This window comes from Lissotriton vulgaris, chromosome 6 (assembly GCF_964263255.1).
Source record: "Lissotriton vulgaris chromosome 6, aLisVul1.2, whole genome shotgun sequence".
Lineage (NCBI taxonomy): Eukaryota > Metazoa > Chordata > Amphibia > Caudata > Salamandridae > Lissotriton > Lissotriton vulgaris.
In genome coordinates this window covers 1,853,744,828-1,853,759,739 of record NC_141694.1, presented here as the reverse complement: position 1 = coordinate 1,853,759,739, position 14,912 = coordinate 1,853,744,828, and the positions used below count along the sequence as shown (strand labels likewise).

Below are 14,912 nucleotides of genomic sequence, written 5' to 3'. Positions count from 1 at the left end.
AGTACAAGTCCTTCAGCAACTTGTCTTTGGCAAACCACTATGGAGTAGGTCCTTGGGCATCCAATGGAGAGCGCCAAGCCACGCGAGTGCTCCGTTTCTTAAGAACACTTATTCAAGAAGCATGACTTTGCCTGCTGCTGAATGCATAAGAATATGGTCTTTGTTTAGCAAAGACCTAACCAAATGGAGGGCTGTACCGGCTCAAAAGCACACATACCGTCAACAACTGATCTGAGAGAGCTGGCTTGTGGACTGGTAGTGCATCAGTATGGAGTGTTCTTTAAAGAGGTGAGTCTCATAAAATGTCTTAAACGGCAGCAGGATTCGGTGGTCCTGATCAATACGGGGATATAGTTTCAGATCATGGGTGTGTAGATGGAAAGGGCACATCTTTTTAACATTTGTCTCTTTTCTGATGGTGTCCGGCTTTCCAGTGTGATGTGAACCACCAAAGATTCTGATCTTGTCAGCCTGACAGGAGGAGTACTGGTCATGATGTATTTGTAAATGAGGGAACTTTGTCTAACTTAGTGCAAAGCATTACTAATAATTGTTAACTAACCAGCACCCTGTGTCTCAACTGTGATGGCTACAGTGGAAGAAGGGTTAGAACCCTAAGGTCTAGCCATCTAAAGGCCAATATTCAGTCACCTGTGAAAACAACGGTGCTACCATGACATATTGTATTCTACTGTCACATTTACATAGCAGTTACTATCCCTCTGTGGGGCGCTGAAAAGCCCGCCTACATGGGTAGCAGGCTACAACACGTAGGGTGTGTGGTTGGAAGGGTGTTGCCTTTATTTTGAGACTATTTCGTGCACAATGGCCACGAGATGTGTTTATTGTGTTATAGGATGCAGCAATTAGCAGTATTATGGATGATGTAGTGAGAGGGATGGACATGCAGCTTATGTTTATCAGTAGGCTAGCAGCTTTGAATAGCTCTGTGTGTCCCTTTATGGCATTTCTTTTGACCATAGCCCACTGAGCGGATTAGTGACCTGGGTTGTCCATTCTAAGATTTTCAGTTTAAGTTTTTTGGTCCTGGCCAGGCATGAGTTGGAAGGGAAGATGGTGGGGAGATCTGTTGGGGTGGACTTTGTTACTATCATCACATATATGCTTGCCATCGTGAGATGTCAATATGTGGTGATGGCATGCAGCTGGTTGGGACTTCCATCTCAGTAGAACCCTGCCTAAACATGGCATGTCCAGTGGTACATCACAATAGGTAGCAGCGTAAATATGGTACCTATTGAGATGGGGCATATCTCAACAGATACCAGCCCAAGCGAGGCGTCAGATACCATATACCTGAAAAGGCGTAAGGTCCATTAGCATGTCAAGGTGCAACTACAGGTTGTTAAACACACATAAAAAGAAGAGGAGACAACAATGTTTTGAACTGCATACATTCAGAGTTCTATAGACAACTAAAGTGGCGCTCCATTGCTTCCCAGCTAGGTTTGGGCACCACAAACACCAATATCCATTTTCGATCTGCTGCAGTTTTTTTTTCTCAGACACATGGACCAGCTCCGGTACCTTACTTTTTTTTTTTTTTGGAAACCTTTATTATGTAAAGCAAAAGATAGTTACAGACCTACAACCACGGAGGCTGGTCAGTCAAACACAACAACATCAATATAAAAATACACAGCTCATCAGCCGACAGCCCGGGGGTACGGCAGCGATGTTTCGTGATTATGTATAAGCAGGTGGTATAGCTAGGATCCGTGAAAGGTTTCACATTTTATCTTTTATTTAAATAAAACCACAAACAAAAATACAAAAAAAAAAGAAAGATCAAGGCATTGCTGTGTATAAACTGGCTGTCCCTTATGGCAGTGGGAGACGGGCGAAAAACATATTTCAATAGAAATGAGGAGAAATATCGGGGAAGGTAGGGGGGTGGGGAACCTGGTAGCAAACCAATACAGTGTAGTCAACAAAAACTGAGTATAGGGAACGCACGATCAAGGGAGAAGAAGCAGATCCGGAAGGTCGGTGAATGGGGGGGTACAAATCTCTCCACGGTATGCGTTCCATTGACCCCAGATCCTACCCCATTTCTTGGGTCTGCCGCGGGAAACATACACAACTTTCTCTCTGAACATGGACCAGTCCATATTTTCTTTCCACTGCAGGAGCGTCAGCGGCCTTGGGGAACCCCATAACTGGACTATGTCCCGTTTAGCAACCATATTACCCAATGTAACCCATTGAGTTTGAGCAACAGTACAGTCATTCGGTTCCCAGACATTCAACAGACAACGCCTGGCCTCAGGCAACAACACAACCCCCGTCACTTCACCCATACCCACATGCATTCGGCGCCAAAACATCGCCACCCCCGGACATTCCCAGAGGATATGCAAAAAAGTAGCCAGCATACCACATCCGCGCCTACACAATCCATCCACCGAAAAACCCATATGTATCAGTCATGGGCCCGTGACATATACCCGATGCAGTATTTTAAGTTGCACCAGCCTAAGACGCGCCGGAATCGCAACCTCCTTAGGGGAGGATATCGCCGCCTGCCAGTCTTCATCGTCCAGTTCTAATCCGTCACTGGTCCAAACAGTCCGCAGTTGCAGAAGGAGATCAGAGCGATCGTTGATAAGTTTCTTGTAAATGAGAGATATAGTGCTATCGGGGACGTATCCATCAAGCACCCTATCCTCGAGGGGAGGCCTCCGGTATAGAAGTGTCAGCCGGGAAAACAGAGTTAATCGCATGGCGGACTTGGAGGTACCGGAAATATTCCCTGTCACTCAATTTATATTCTCGCTGAAGTGCCTCGAAGGTCTTAACTGTGCCCTTGGCCCAGAGGTCGCCCACCCTGCTGATACCGATGAGTTCCCATCTGTCAAAACCCTTCGACGTCCACAGGCCACCTAGCGCTTCCGCAGCATACAATGGGGTAGATTTCGTCAATCTATCCGTCCAGCCTGTAGCGGCGGTCGCGCTTCCCCAAACTCGCACAGCCACTGCAGTAGGGCCCGTGAGGTGCTTCCGGTCGGCTCTGGAATAGAGCGCTCGATTGTAATCCCCCCCGGGGAGTTGCCATCTGTCCATCTCAAACGCGGGGTTCGGGACAGGGCCGTATATAGCGTGGTTCACAGCACTCAACTGGGAAGCCCAGTAGTAGCGCTTGATGTCGGGCAACGCGATACCTCCATCGTACCAAGGCAGAGTCAATTTCGCCAGTGCGATACGTGGTCTCCCACCCCATACCAACCGCCTCTGCAAGCCCTCGATCTCTCAGAAGTAGCTTGCAGGTACCAAATCAAGTGTGTTTTGAATGGCATATAAAAAGCGGGGGAGAAACATCATTTTGAACAGGGCCGCCCTTCCCAAAGGGGATAGTGGCAAGCCGCACCACGCCGCAACATCTTAACGAAGCCGGGAAAGCGGAGGCAACAAATTCCGCTCATAGCGGGCTTTGGGGTCCAGTGAAATGTATATCCCCAAGTATTTAAAACCATCTCTAGAAGGTGCCGTACTTTATTGATTAGGTGTGGGGAGCTATGCTCCTGGAAAGAAGCGCCATCATCGTGATATCTATACTCCTCTCTAGTTGGGCTATTTTGGCTTTGCCAATGCTTATTACTTTTGAGTTCTGCATCAGCTTTACACCATTTACACAGTGACCAGAATGCTTAAACACTGCAGAATATCAAATTATAGTGGTGAAGATGTACATACCTAGGAATGGGTTGTTCTATCTGTTGCATCTAAGCCCTTTCTGGTTCAGAAGGCCCAATATTAGTGGGCACAAGCAACTGGCAGTCACTAATTTCTTTATAATCGGCGACTTGTGACGCACCAAGTCGACGATTATAAAGAAAAAATGGCAAAACTCGACAATTATAAGTTATTACATTCAAGTTCTGACGGCACAATGCCTGCTGGCATCAGGTGAGGTGAAAGGCAGGTCAGGGCACGGATCATAATGGAAGCAGCTGTTTAAAGCAACTAAAGTGGATTTTCTTTCCGCTGCTCTATTTTTTAGCTTTCAATGACAAGCAGAGAGAACATGATGTTTGCAATCCTTAGATAGAGAAAAGCTAGAATGTTTCTGCATGTTTCTATACATTCCGAACTAGTGCACCTTTATTTTATTTTTAACTGGCTTCTATGAAACTGTTTCGAAAATGTGTTTGCAACAGTTTCGAAAATGTGCTTGCAACAAATAACTAACAGGTTTTTGAAGTGTTTAATTTTGACCTAGAGGTTTTATTGTTATTCTTCATGTTTGCAAACTGTAAGCCCAAGTCTGAGGTGAGTGCCACTCTTAAGCCAAACAGGAAGTGTGTGCCACTCCAAAGACAAGCCTGAGGTAAGTGCAACTCCAAAGCCAAGTCTGAGGGAGGTTATTACCACTCAAAAGACAAGTCTGAGGTAGGTGCCACTCAAAACCAAAGCCAGAAGTGAGTGCCACGCCCAACGTGAGTGCCACTCTAAACCTAAGCCCAAAGTGAGTGCCACTCTACACCTAAGCCCAAAGTGAGTGCCACTCTACACCTAAGCCCAAAGTGAGTGCCACTCTACACCTAAGCCCAAAGTGAGTGCCACACCTAAGCCCAAAGTGAGTGCCACTCTACACCTAAGCCCAAAGTGAGTGCCACTCTACACCTAAGCCCAAAGTGAGTGCCACTCTACACCTAAGCCCAAACTGAGTGCCACTCTACACCTAAGCCCAAACTGAGTGCCACTCTACACCTAAGCCCAAAGTGAGTGCCACTCTACACCTAAGCCCAAAATGAGTGCCACTCTACACCTAAGCCCAAAATGAGTGCCACTCTACACCTAAGCCCAAAGTGAGTGCCACTCTACACCTAAGCCCAAAGTGAGTGCCACTCTACACCTAAGCCCAAAGTGAGTGTCACTCTACACCTAAGCCCAAAGTGAGTGCCACTCTAAACCTAAGCCCAAAGTGAGTGCCACTCTAAAGCTAAATCCTAGGTGAATACCACTCTAAAGCCAAGTCTCAGGTGAGTGCTACTTTAAATCCAAGTCTGCGGTGAGTGACTCTCTAAACCCCAAGTCTAAAGTGAGTGCCTCTCTAAACCTAAGTTTGAGGTGAGTGCAACTCTAAAATCAAGCCTCAGGTGAGTGCCACTCTTAAGCCAAACTTAAACAACAACTAGTCATGACTAGATGTCATATGAGTGGAGAAGGAGGCAAGATGTGAGGTTACAACCCCAGGACTTGGATTTGGGGAGTGAAGGAGGGAAAGAGGCCATGGGCTCTAGAAGCAAAGCCTTACATGACATCTACGTGCCACTAAAGCAGAGACATGATTTGTAATTGAAAACTGTGTCTGAGCATGAAGTAGTGGTGAACAAGCCACAGAGATCTCGAGCCAGGCTCGAATATTTCAAAACTCATATTTAACAAGCATTGCCAAAACCAGCATGTCTCGCCTTTGCAAGAGCTGTTGGTTTTGTCAATATGTTTTAGCCATGTTGTACACTAGTGTGGCTGCTGTTCAGCACGGCTAAAGGTTAGTGGCATAGCGAAGAGTGGTGTGGAGTGTGGTAGTGTGGAATGGTAGAGAGAGGCGTAGAGTGTCATACAGTTGAGTGGCATAGAGTGTCGTGTATTGGAGTGACAGAGTGGAGTCACATAGAGTGGCGTAGAGTGGAGAGGACTAGTGTACAGTGCATTGGTGTAGAGTGTTGGAGAGTATAGTGGCATAGAGTGCAGCGGCATAGAATTCAGCAGCATACAATGTGGCATCATAGAATGCAGTGGCATAGATCAGAGTGTTGCATAGTGGAGTGTAGATGTATAGAGTGCAGTGATGCAGAGTGCAGTGGTGCATAGATGAGTGGCATTGAGTGCAGTGACGTAGACTACAGTGGCACAGAGTGCAGCTGTGTAGAGTAGCATAAAGTAGCAGTGAAGCAGAGTAGTGCAGAGTAGAGTTGAATATAGTGCATTGGTGTAGAGTATAGTGGAGTGGCATAGAAGGCAATGGCACAGAATGGAGTGCTGCAGAGAGAAGTAGAGTAGATCTGCGTAGAGTGCAATGGTTTAGAGTGGAGTAGAGTGCATTGGCGCAGAATGCAGTGGTGTGGAGAGCAGTAGAGTACAGTGTCAGAGTGCAGTGGCATACAGTATGGTGTTTCAGAGTAGAGAGAAGTGGCATAGAGTGGAGTGGTGCAGGGTAGAGTGGAGGGGTGCAGGGGTTAATTGGCGTAGAGGGTATTTGCATAGAGTGCAGTGGTGTAGAGGGGAGTTGTGCAGAGTAGAGTAAAGTGGCCTACACTGGAGTGGCGCAGAGTAGAGTAGAGAGGCATAGAGTGCAGTTGTGTAAAGTGGAGTGGCGCAGAGTGGAGTAGTGTGCAGTGGTGCAGAGTGCAGTGGAGTGGTGCAGAGTTAAGTGGAGTGGTGCAGAGTTGAGTAGAGTGAAGTATGCATAATGTGGTAGCACAATGCTATTCCAGACAACTCATTATCAATTCAAATTACCATTACGTTTGCACAGACATACAGTTTTACTAATGAAACTATTCCGCGCACAAACAATGAGTGGAAATTGAATCGCATAGTGTATAGATTTGTTTAGATCATAATAAAGTATTTGTTTCCAACACACTTCAGAATTGCCTAAAAAATTGCTTCATTTATGCTTGGCTAACTATGAAATACCTGCACAGTTCACTTAAATGTTGTTGTGTTCTAGAAAAACTATCCAGAAAAATTGTCTCCCTTTGAAGTCAAAGAAAGAAAAGTAAACACCAAGCTTCCTTGGAAGACAGAGCCTGACTTTTGACCTGTGCATGAATGCACATCAAATGTGACCAGATAAGAACAAGATTTACAGGCCTATGTACAGAAAGGAGCACTCGTGGAAGAATACAAGGAGCAGTAGTGTGAGAAGGCTTTGATCTCAGGGAGGGACAAACTGAACTTGGACAGCCTAAAACAAATGAAGCCAGCAAACAGAAAGCCAGAACATGTGAGTTACAAACGACTTACCTGTCACGCCGACACCGCCAGGAGTCACAAGAGGGGCCAGGACCAAACGCCGCCACCGCCAGGAGTCACAACACGCTAAGCATTGCGCCGCCGCCCCGGGACTACATTACCCGGCAGGCTTAGCGGCGGCGCGCAAATCACATGGGACCAGAGCGCCCAAAGGCGCATCTAAACAGCGGAGATCCCGGCAGAGAGCGGGGACGACTTACCTGTCACGCCGACGCCGCCAGGAGTCACGAGAGGGGCCAGGACCAAACGCCGCCACGAGTCACAACACCCTAAGCATCGCTCCGCCGCCCCAGGACTACATTACCCGGCAGGCTTAGCGGCGGCACGCAAATCACACGGGACCAGAGCGCCTGAAGGCGCATTTAAACAATGGAGAACCCCGCATCGCGGGACGCCGGGCGAAGCCCGGGCCAAGGGCGGGCCCGTTCAAGATCGAGCAAGGACGGGACGGGCCAGACCACTAACATCTCCTGTACAGGAACAAGGTTAGTGTCAGATCAGATTCTCTTTTGTGTGGTCCATATGGTTGGGAGGACTAGTAATCTTACATCAGTGACCATGGCGACGCCACCAGAGGCAGCCCTTAATGGTAGAAGGTCTACAGGAGGCTCTCTATTGGGAACACTGGACAATTTCCTGATTAGGGTATCATCAGCCCTTGCCAAGGATATAGAACTTACGGAAAAAAGACTATCCTTGGACACCCTGCTTGATAAACGTTCATCTTTGGGGAATTTGGCAACAGCTAGATCATCGTTACCTCGGCAGGAAGATACCCAGGGAACACTTCCTCCCTCGGGGGTGTGGATGTTAATTCTTCACCCCACCCAGATCTTACGGAAGAGCTAAACATGTCTTCATCTATGTCATTACTCCCCCATCCTGGTGCTCGAAGAGTCCCCTCACCTAACATCAAAACCCGCTCAGCCTGTAATGTAAAATCAGGCCCGGCACAGATAGAGGAGGGGTTGTTAGCTAAAAGAAAACGTCCTGGTCCATCCATACAAGCTGAGGGTAGGAAAGCTAAGTGCCCAAAGAAGTCTGCTCCAAAGGAGGTGGAAGTAGTAACGTCATCTGGTAGCCAAACTCAGACTGTACCACCTATTATTGAAGGTCATGGAGGGTTACAGGTACCTGTAAGGAACGAGCCACATCTTGATCTAGGCCAACCATTTTGGAAAAAACTGGAGGGAACTATAAAAAAGCTATGCAACCTAATATATGATCGGTTGGAGTCTATTGAAAATAGACTGGTGTGTCTGGAACTTTCATTATCAACAGTCCAGAAACAGGTTGGATCACGGCATAGTGTTCCAAACCTGCAACGGAAATCACCAATAGCCCAAAACCCACCGGATTCTTCCAATTCTGGGGAAACCATTGAGGGAGCCAGAGTCCCTGAGGCAGCTAACGCGGTGACTTCTCTGGCACCACTGCCACCTACACTGCCTGATACTGGGAGCATAGTGGGGACGGAGCAAGGGCCTCATGTTACAGAGAATAGACCAACATTACCTTTGTCAAATCCATCTTTGGGGCCTGCAACAAGTACCGTGGGGCCTGAAACAAAACCTGTGGCTACCCCACCGACTATTGATCTCCCACCTGAATCAGCACCGTATGTGGTAATATTAGTGGGAGTACCTCCAGTAGCTCAGGGTAAACGAGAATCTTACGGGGAGTTGAAAAATAAGTGTGTCTTTTGGCTCAATAAGCATCGCCCATTACCACCGAACATTCTTACTGAAATTATGTTTGCAAGGAGAGTGAACTGGTTGGGGAGGAGCCCTAAGTCTTCTGAAGGGGACTGTGTCATTATTAACTTCAAAGATTGGAGAAGTGTAAAATACATTTGTAGCTGGCCACGATCTGATCAGTCACCTCAGATACAAACTTTCCCCCTATCATATTTCTATGGCCCCAGGGTACCCATTGGAAGGAATGCTTTTAGATCGGCAGAGCAAACTAATATATACCCTTTGGGCAATTTAAGGCTGTTCAATAGGTTTGAGGCTTTGTCGGGGTTGGGTGAGTGTGACTGACGCTATGTGCCCCAAAATATTGCTTCGATGTGTCTCCAGATATAGGTGAGGATGAGTGTGGAAAGTGGGCAGCTGAAGTGACTGTCGCGATTGCAGCCGGCGTGCCCCCCCGTGTAAAGAGAAGCAAAGCGAGGCAGAATATAAAGTAGCAGAGGAAAGACCCAATTCAGCCGCTGCACTCCGTATGTCGGCTCGGCCCCATCTACTGTGGCCGCTGTTGTTGTGGGTGAAGGCAGCCGATCCCGGGGAACAAAGACCCTTCAGCGCCGGGCAGCGTCCGGGAGAAGGCGAGAGCGTTACACCGCTTCCACCGCAGGGAGCACATAGAGAGACACACCATCGGAGTCGGGGTCCTCTCCCATGCCCGAAAATTCGACTCAGGAGCAGGATGGATGCCAGGATAGGTCACGGGACGGGAGGAAAGCGGAAGGGTTGGCGGAGCCGAAGGATTAGGCGGCCATCATGGTTGCAGGCTAGGCTCCTCCCCCCTGAAGTGACTGTCAATGATGGTAGATGCATAGAGAAAGGTGCCTGCAGCTCTGTCATGACAAGTACTGAAAATATAGTTGAGACTTTAGGAGTGGGAGGATTGTCTATGCAGAACAAGGAATTCCAAGCACCCGTGAGTTCTCCTGTATCCAGAAATTTAGTCTGTGATCATGCTGGGGTGGTATGTCTGACATCGTTCATTTCATGGAATGTGGCGGGTGTGGGGACCGAACTAAACTCACCTGCCTGGATGGAATTTATCGACAAATTTGACATTTGTCTGCTCCAGGAGACTTGGGCGATTGATCCTGTGTTTAAAGAGGGTTATCTAAATTTTTATGTCCCCGCAGTTAAAAGCCACCCAGGTCGCCCTAAGTGGGGCCTAGTTATTTGGGTTAGGCAAAGTCTTAACTGCTATAGCCACTTACTCCCTGGGTCAAATTGCGATATACTTACTGTAAGGCTTTCCTTCCCTCAGAATTTGAAAATTTACATTATTAATGTCTATGCTAGGGGTCTCCAAGAAAAAAATCCGAGGTGGTAGTTGCCCTGGACACAATGCTTCAGGAAACCCCTGGAAATGTACTACCAATAATAGCAGGTGATTTTAATACCACTTTCGAGCCATTGGGCCCCGAGTATACGCACCTGACTGATTAAGAGGATAGCAGATGGGGCGTTCCCCAGCTAGACACCAACCCTATAAATAAGTGGACCGAGGCTGCAATTCAACTGAAAGGCCTATGTATGGGGCATCAGTTGAGGGCAGCTAATAGCCGCACACCTTCGGATAGAATGGGCAAAGTAACGATAAATAATGGCATTAGAGCAAGCCGCATAGACTATCTACTTGTTCCTCTCAAGCTGTGGTACACCCTTCTTGACATGGATGTAGTGGACCGCATCGAGAGTGACCATAACCCCATCTCCGCGGTGTTTAATTTGGGTTTAAAGATGGTGGATGAAACGACTAGGGGTCCCATTAAGTCAAACCTAGTTTTAGCTAATGATGAGCGACGCTTAAAGTGGTGTCAGGTGGTAGAACATCAGGATATCATTACAGAAATTGAGGAGGGATTGGAAGGTGTCCTGGCAACTATGGAGCTTGAACCTAATGATGGGCTCCCGAATAGAGCTTTTATGGAGGCCCACGATATTTATTTTACTAGTCTGAAAAGCTACTTCTGTAAGACTCGTAAAGGAAAAAGTGTGCAAATTCGAAGAACTGAGAGTTGGTATGATGGCTCCTGTCGTAAAGCCAGGGGGGAGCTATCTAAAGCACTAAAATCAAAGGACCCAAGTGAAGTAAAAGGGGCTAGAGCCAACTATAGGCACAAACAGTTTGTTGCTAAAAAAGCAGGGGAAGAGTCTAGTTGGCAGGACCTTAAAGAAGCTTGTAAAGCAAAAAACACAAAAGCTTTTGGGGACTTCTTTAAATGGGGTAGGGATGGACAACATGAGTCACCCCAAAATAATGTAGCCCAAAGCGCATGGGTTGAGTACTTTAAACCACAATACGCCGCTAATGAAGCAGGAGGTATAGAGGGAACACGGGTCCACATTTTCTACAATGAAGTAGTATTTACAGTAAGAGATGTGGACAGAGCAGTAGATTTGGTGACCACTGGCCCCGCACCTGGAATGGATTGTGTCCCCGCCGAATTGTTTTTACACAATAAGGGAAGGTGGCGATTGTATATCATGCATTTAGCAAATGCCATCGCCCAGGGGATGGAAGTCCCATTTTCATGGAAATGCGCGGAAATAGTTCTGTGTTTAAGAAAGGGGACAAGTCGTTAGCAGGTAATTACAGGCCCATCAGCCTGATCGACTGTCCAAAAAATCATGGGACGGCTGGTTCTGGGAAAAATCCAGACGTGGATGGATGATAATAACATCTTGAGTCACCTCCAGGCTGGGTTTAGACCCAAGACCAGCACTATAGACCAGGTCTTCCTATTCATTATTTTATTTTGGCGCACTGTGGTTTTGGACAAAGGTACTCTTTACGCCGTCTTCTTAGACTTAAGGGCGGCTTTTGACTTGGTGCCCCGCAATAAATTGTGGCAAGTGCTGGAGGAATTAGGGATGGCCCCTGAGCTGCTGAGTTTGGTCGTCCGGTTACATGAGGGTACGTTTGCTCGGGTACGGTGGGGGGGGGGGGGGGGGGGAGATTCAGGGAGATGTTACGGAACCCTTCCCCGTTGGGCGAGGGGTGAGGCAGGGTTGCATCTTGGCGCCTACCCTGTTCTCACTCTTTGTGAACGGGGTATCGAGTTTGCTCTCCCTGGTCCCGACCGATGCCCCTGTGATGTGCGGTGAGCGAGTCCCGATCCACATGTTCGCGGACGACACCTTATTAATTTCAAAAACCCCTAGTGGCCTGCAGCGTGCTCTTAAGCGCTTTGAGGACTTTTGCCTAGAACGGGGTTTGGAAATAAATATAGCCAAAACCAAGTATATGGTCCTTACTGACCGTAAATGTACTGGGTGTACCAAACCCTATAGAGGGAGGATATACATGAACAATTCCCCGCTTGAACAGGTTGAAGCTGTTACCTAACTGGGTGTTACCCTTCAGAAAGATCTGGGTTGGACAAGCCAACTAGAACTAGCATTCCTTAAGCATCGCCAGCAGGCAGGTATCCTTCTTAAAAGGTTTAAATCTTCTGTAACAAAACCCATTAGCCCACTGCTAGAAATATATGGGATGAAGGTACTTAGTTCGGCTCTTTATGGAGCTGAACTATGGGGTTTTGAAAAACTAGGTTGCCTGACACAAGCAGAAAATGAATTCCTAAGAAAAGCGACTAGCGTCCCGATAAGTACCCCGTTGCTACCTTTAATGTGGGATCTAGGGAAAAATCTGTCCAAGATCTTGCTTTCCTGCGCCCGCTTTTGTATTGGCGCAGGATATGGACCACAGAAGAGCTTCAGCACTATGCAGAGGGCCTAAAAGAAATAATAGCTAAAGATTCCTCCCAAATAATTCGTTGGCTAAAGGCCATCAAGTCTCTGCTAATTAGTCTAGGGATGAGGGAACTTTGGGATGACCGGTCTAATGCGGTTTTTCCCTCTAAAAAAGATTTAAAGACAAAATATTGGGAGATGGTTACATCAAATGCAAGAACGAAGGGCCTCTCCCTGCACCTTACAGGTCGCGTCCTTGATTTCAAGGGATACCCTAAGCTGGAATTGTATTGGGATGCCATCGAAAAGCAGCTGGACTGTAAACTTTATTTTCAAACTAGAGTAGGCTCCCTTCCAACAAGGTCATTCACAGCTAAATGGGTAGGTGAAAATCATCATGACAAATGCCCGAAGTTAATAGAAGAACAAAATACGATAAGTCATCCCCTTTTTTTCTGTCCTCTCTATGTGGCCCCTAGAAAGATGTGGATTAAACCAACATGTAAATTAATAGGTATCCGCCGACATGAGGAGGCGCTACGAATCTTGTGTACAGACCCCAATCCCCCAATTGCCATAGCAGTGGCAACATTTTTAAAATGGGCATGGATAATCCGGGTAAGAGCTCTATCAAATTAGATTGAGAATACCATCTAAACTGTTTATTTATATTGTAAATACTGGGATGTAGCTGGGACATGAGCTTTGCTATATATAGCACCTGACCGACACAACTGATGAGTTTTATAAATTTTAAGGATGTGTTTTTAGCTATGTGATATTCGGCAACTGTCCCTTGGTGTTTAATTCTTTTTTAAATCCATTTATTGTATAATCTTTTTAATGATTTTTTAATTATTGGAAAATGTGATTTTATGTCTCACTTTTATGACTTAATTGTCGAATAAAGTTTATTTGAATGAATGAGTTACAAACCACAAGCTCAATGGTAAGCAATGGGCAGAATGTGTTCCCAGGGTAGCTTGCTGAATGCCCCCAAGAGGTCTTTAGCAAACCAGACAGCTGGGCTGTCAGGCAGGCTTCGACCTAAAAACGATCACTTTGAATAAATGCCTCTCAACGCAGGGATGTAATCTGGTGTACTAAGGTGAAACGTACTGGATGAAGAATATTTGGACGGTTTTGGTTTTTGAAGAGACTTCATCATATTGTAACATGATGTTTGTTGCAAGATTTAAGTGCCATACGTTTTCATGGCTCGGCTTGTGCGCGGGCTCGTAGAGCCAAATCTGCTTCCCCGCTAATGTGCTGGCCAGCCCCCTCCAGCGTGAGGCAGTACATTCCGAGAGAAGATGATTCACAGGGGCCGAGAGCCCAACAGATCAGAGCCCGGGTCGTGCGGGGTATCATGTGGTGCCAGTCTGCGGTGCCAGCGCTCAGCTCATTCCATGCATATGTCAGAGCTGGTAATGCTGCCAGTCATGGCGGCTCGGCTCTGGCATCCATGCCACATACATTGATAGGGAGTGCGGGAGGCAGAAAGGCTGAGCTCAGGCAAAACCCCACTTTTCTAGCACCAGACACCGCATCTCTCTCATGGGGAACTGGTTTCTTAGGTGCCCTGCTGCCCAGTACTCCAAGGGTGGCATCACCCATGCCCCGCCCGTGCCAGCGGCTTCACCAGATCTCCCCATCACTGAACCAGAGGGCCTCCGAGGAGCAGGGCCGGCGGAATACGAACACTCAACTGAACTGACAAAGATAAAAAGAACAGAGCGCGAGCAGATGGAGAGACGTGAAGAAGAAAGACGGCACATGGGGATGGGGAGAGACATGGATGAAAGGAGGGGCTCCCAGCAGGCTCCGGACTGACAGCCACTGAGGGAGCCGTCTGTGGCGGGAGGATGACAGCGGCTAATCCGATGATCCTGTTATGAGGGATTATACGGATACGCAGAGCTGACACATCTGAGGAGCACTGGCGGCCGGTCCAGCGGCGCCATCATCAGTTACTGCGCCTCTATACACATCCTGCTGCACCTGCGGTACTATCATCAGTTACTGCGTCTCTACACACATCCCTCTGCTCCTGCGGCGCTATAATCAGTTACTGCGCCTCTATAAACATCCTGCTGCTGCTGTGGTACTATCATCAGTTACTGCGCCTCTATAAACATCCTGCTGCTTCTGCGGTACTATCATCAGTTACTGCGCCTCTACACACATCCCTCTGCTCCTGCGGCGCTATAATCAGTTACTGCGCGTCTATACACAACCTGCTGCTCCTGCGGCGCTATAATCAGTTAATGCGCCTCTATACACATCCTGCTGCTCCTGCGGCACGATCAGTTACTGCGCCTCTATACACAACCTGCTGCACCTGCGGTACTATCATCAGTTACTGCGCCTCTACACACATCCTGCTGCTCCTGCGGCGCTATCATCAGATACTGCGCCTCTATAAACATCCTGCTGCTCCTGCGGCGCTATCATCAGTTACTGCGC

The 14,912-nt window shown here is 47.6% G+C and overlaps 1 protein-coding gene across 2 annotated transcripts in view; it reads right to left on the bottom strand.

Annotated features, from left to right (window-relative positions):
• Positions 1-14,912, bottom strand: part of LOC147709654 (low density lipoprotein receptor adapter protein 1-like) — a 313,839-nt gene that overhangs the window by 189,154 nt on the left and 109,773 nt on the right. The gene's annotated exons all lie outside the window — the stretch shown is intronic.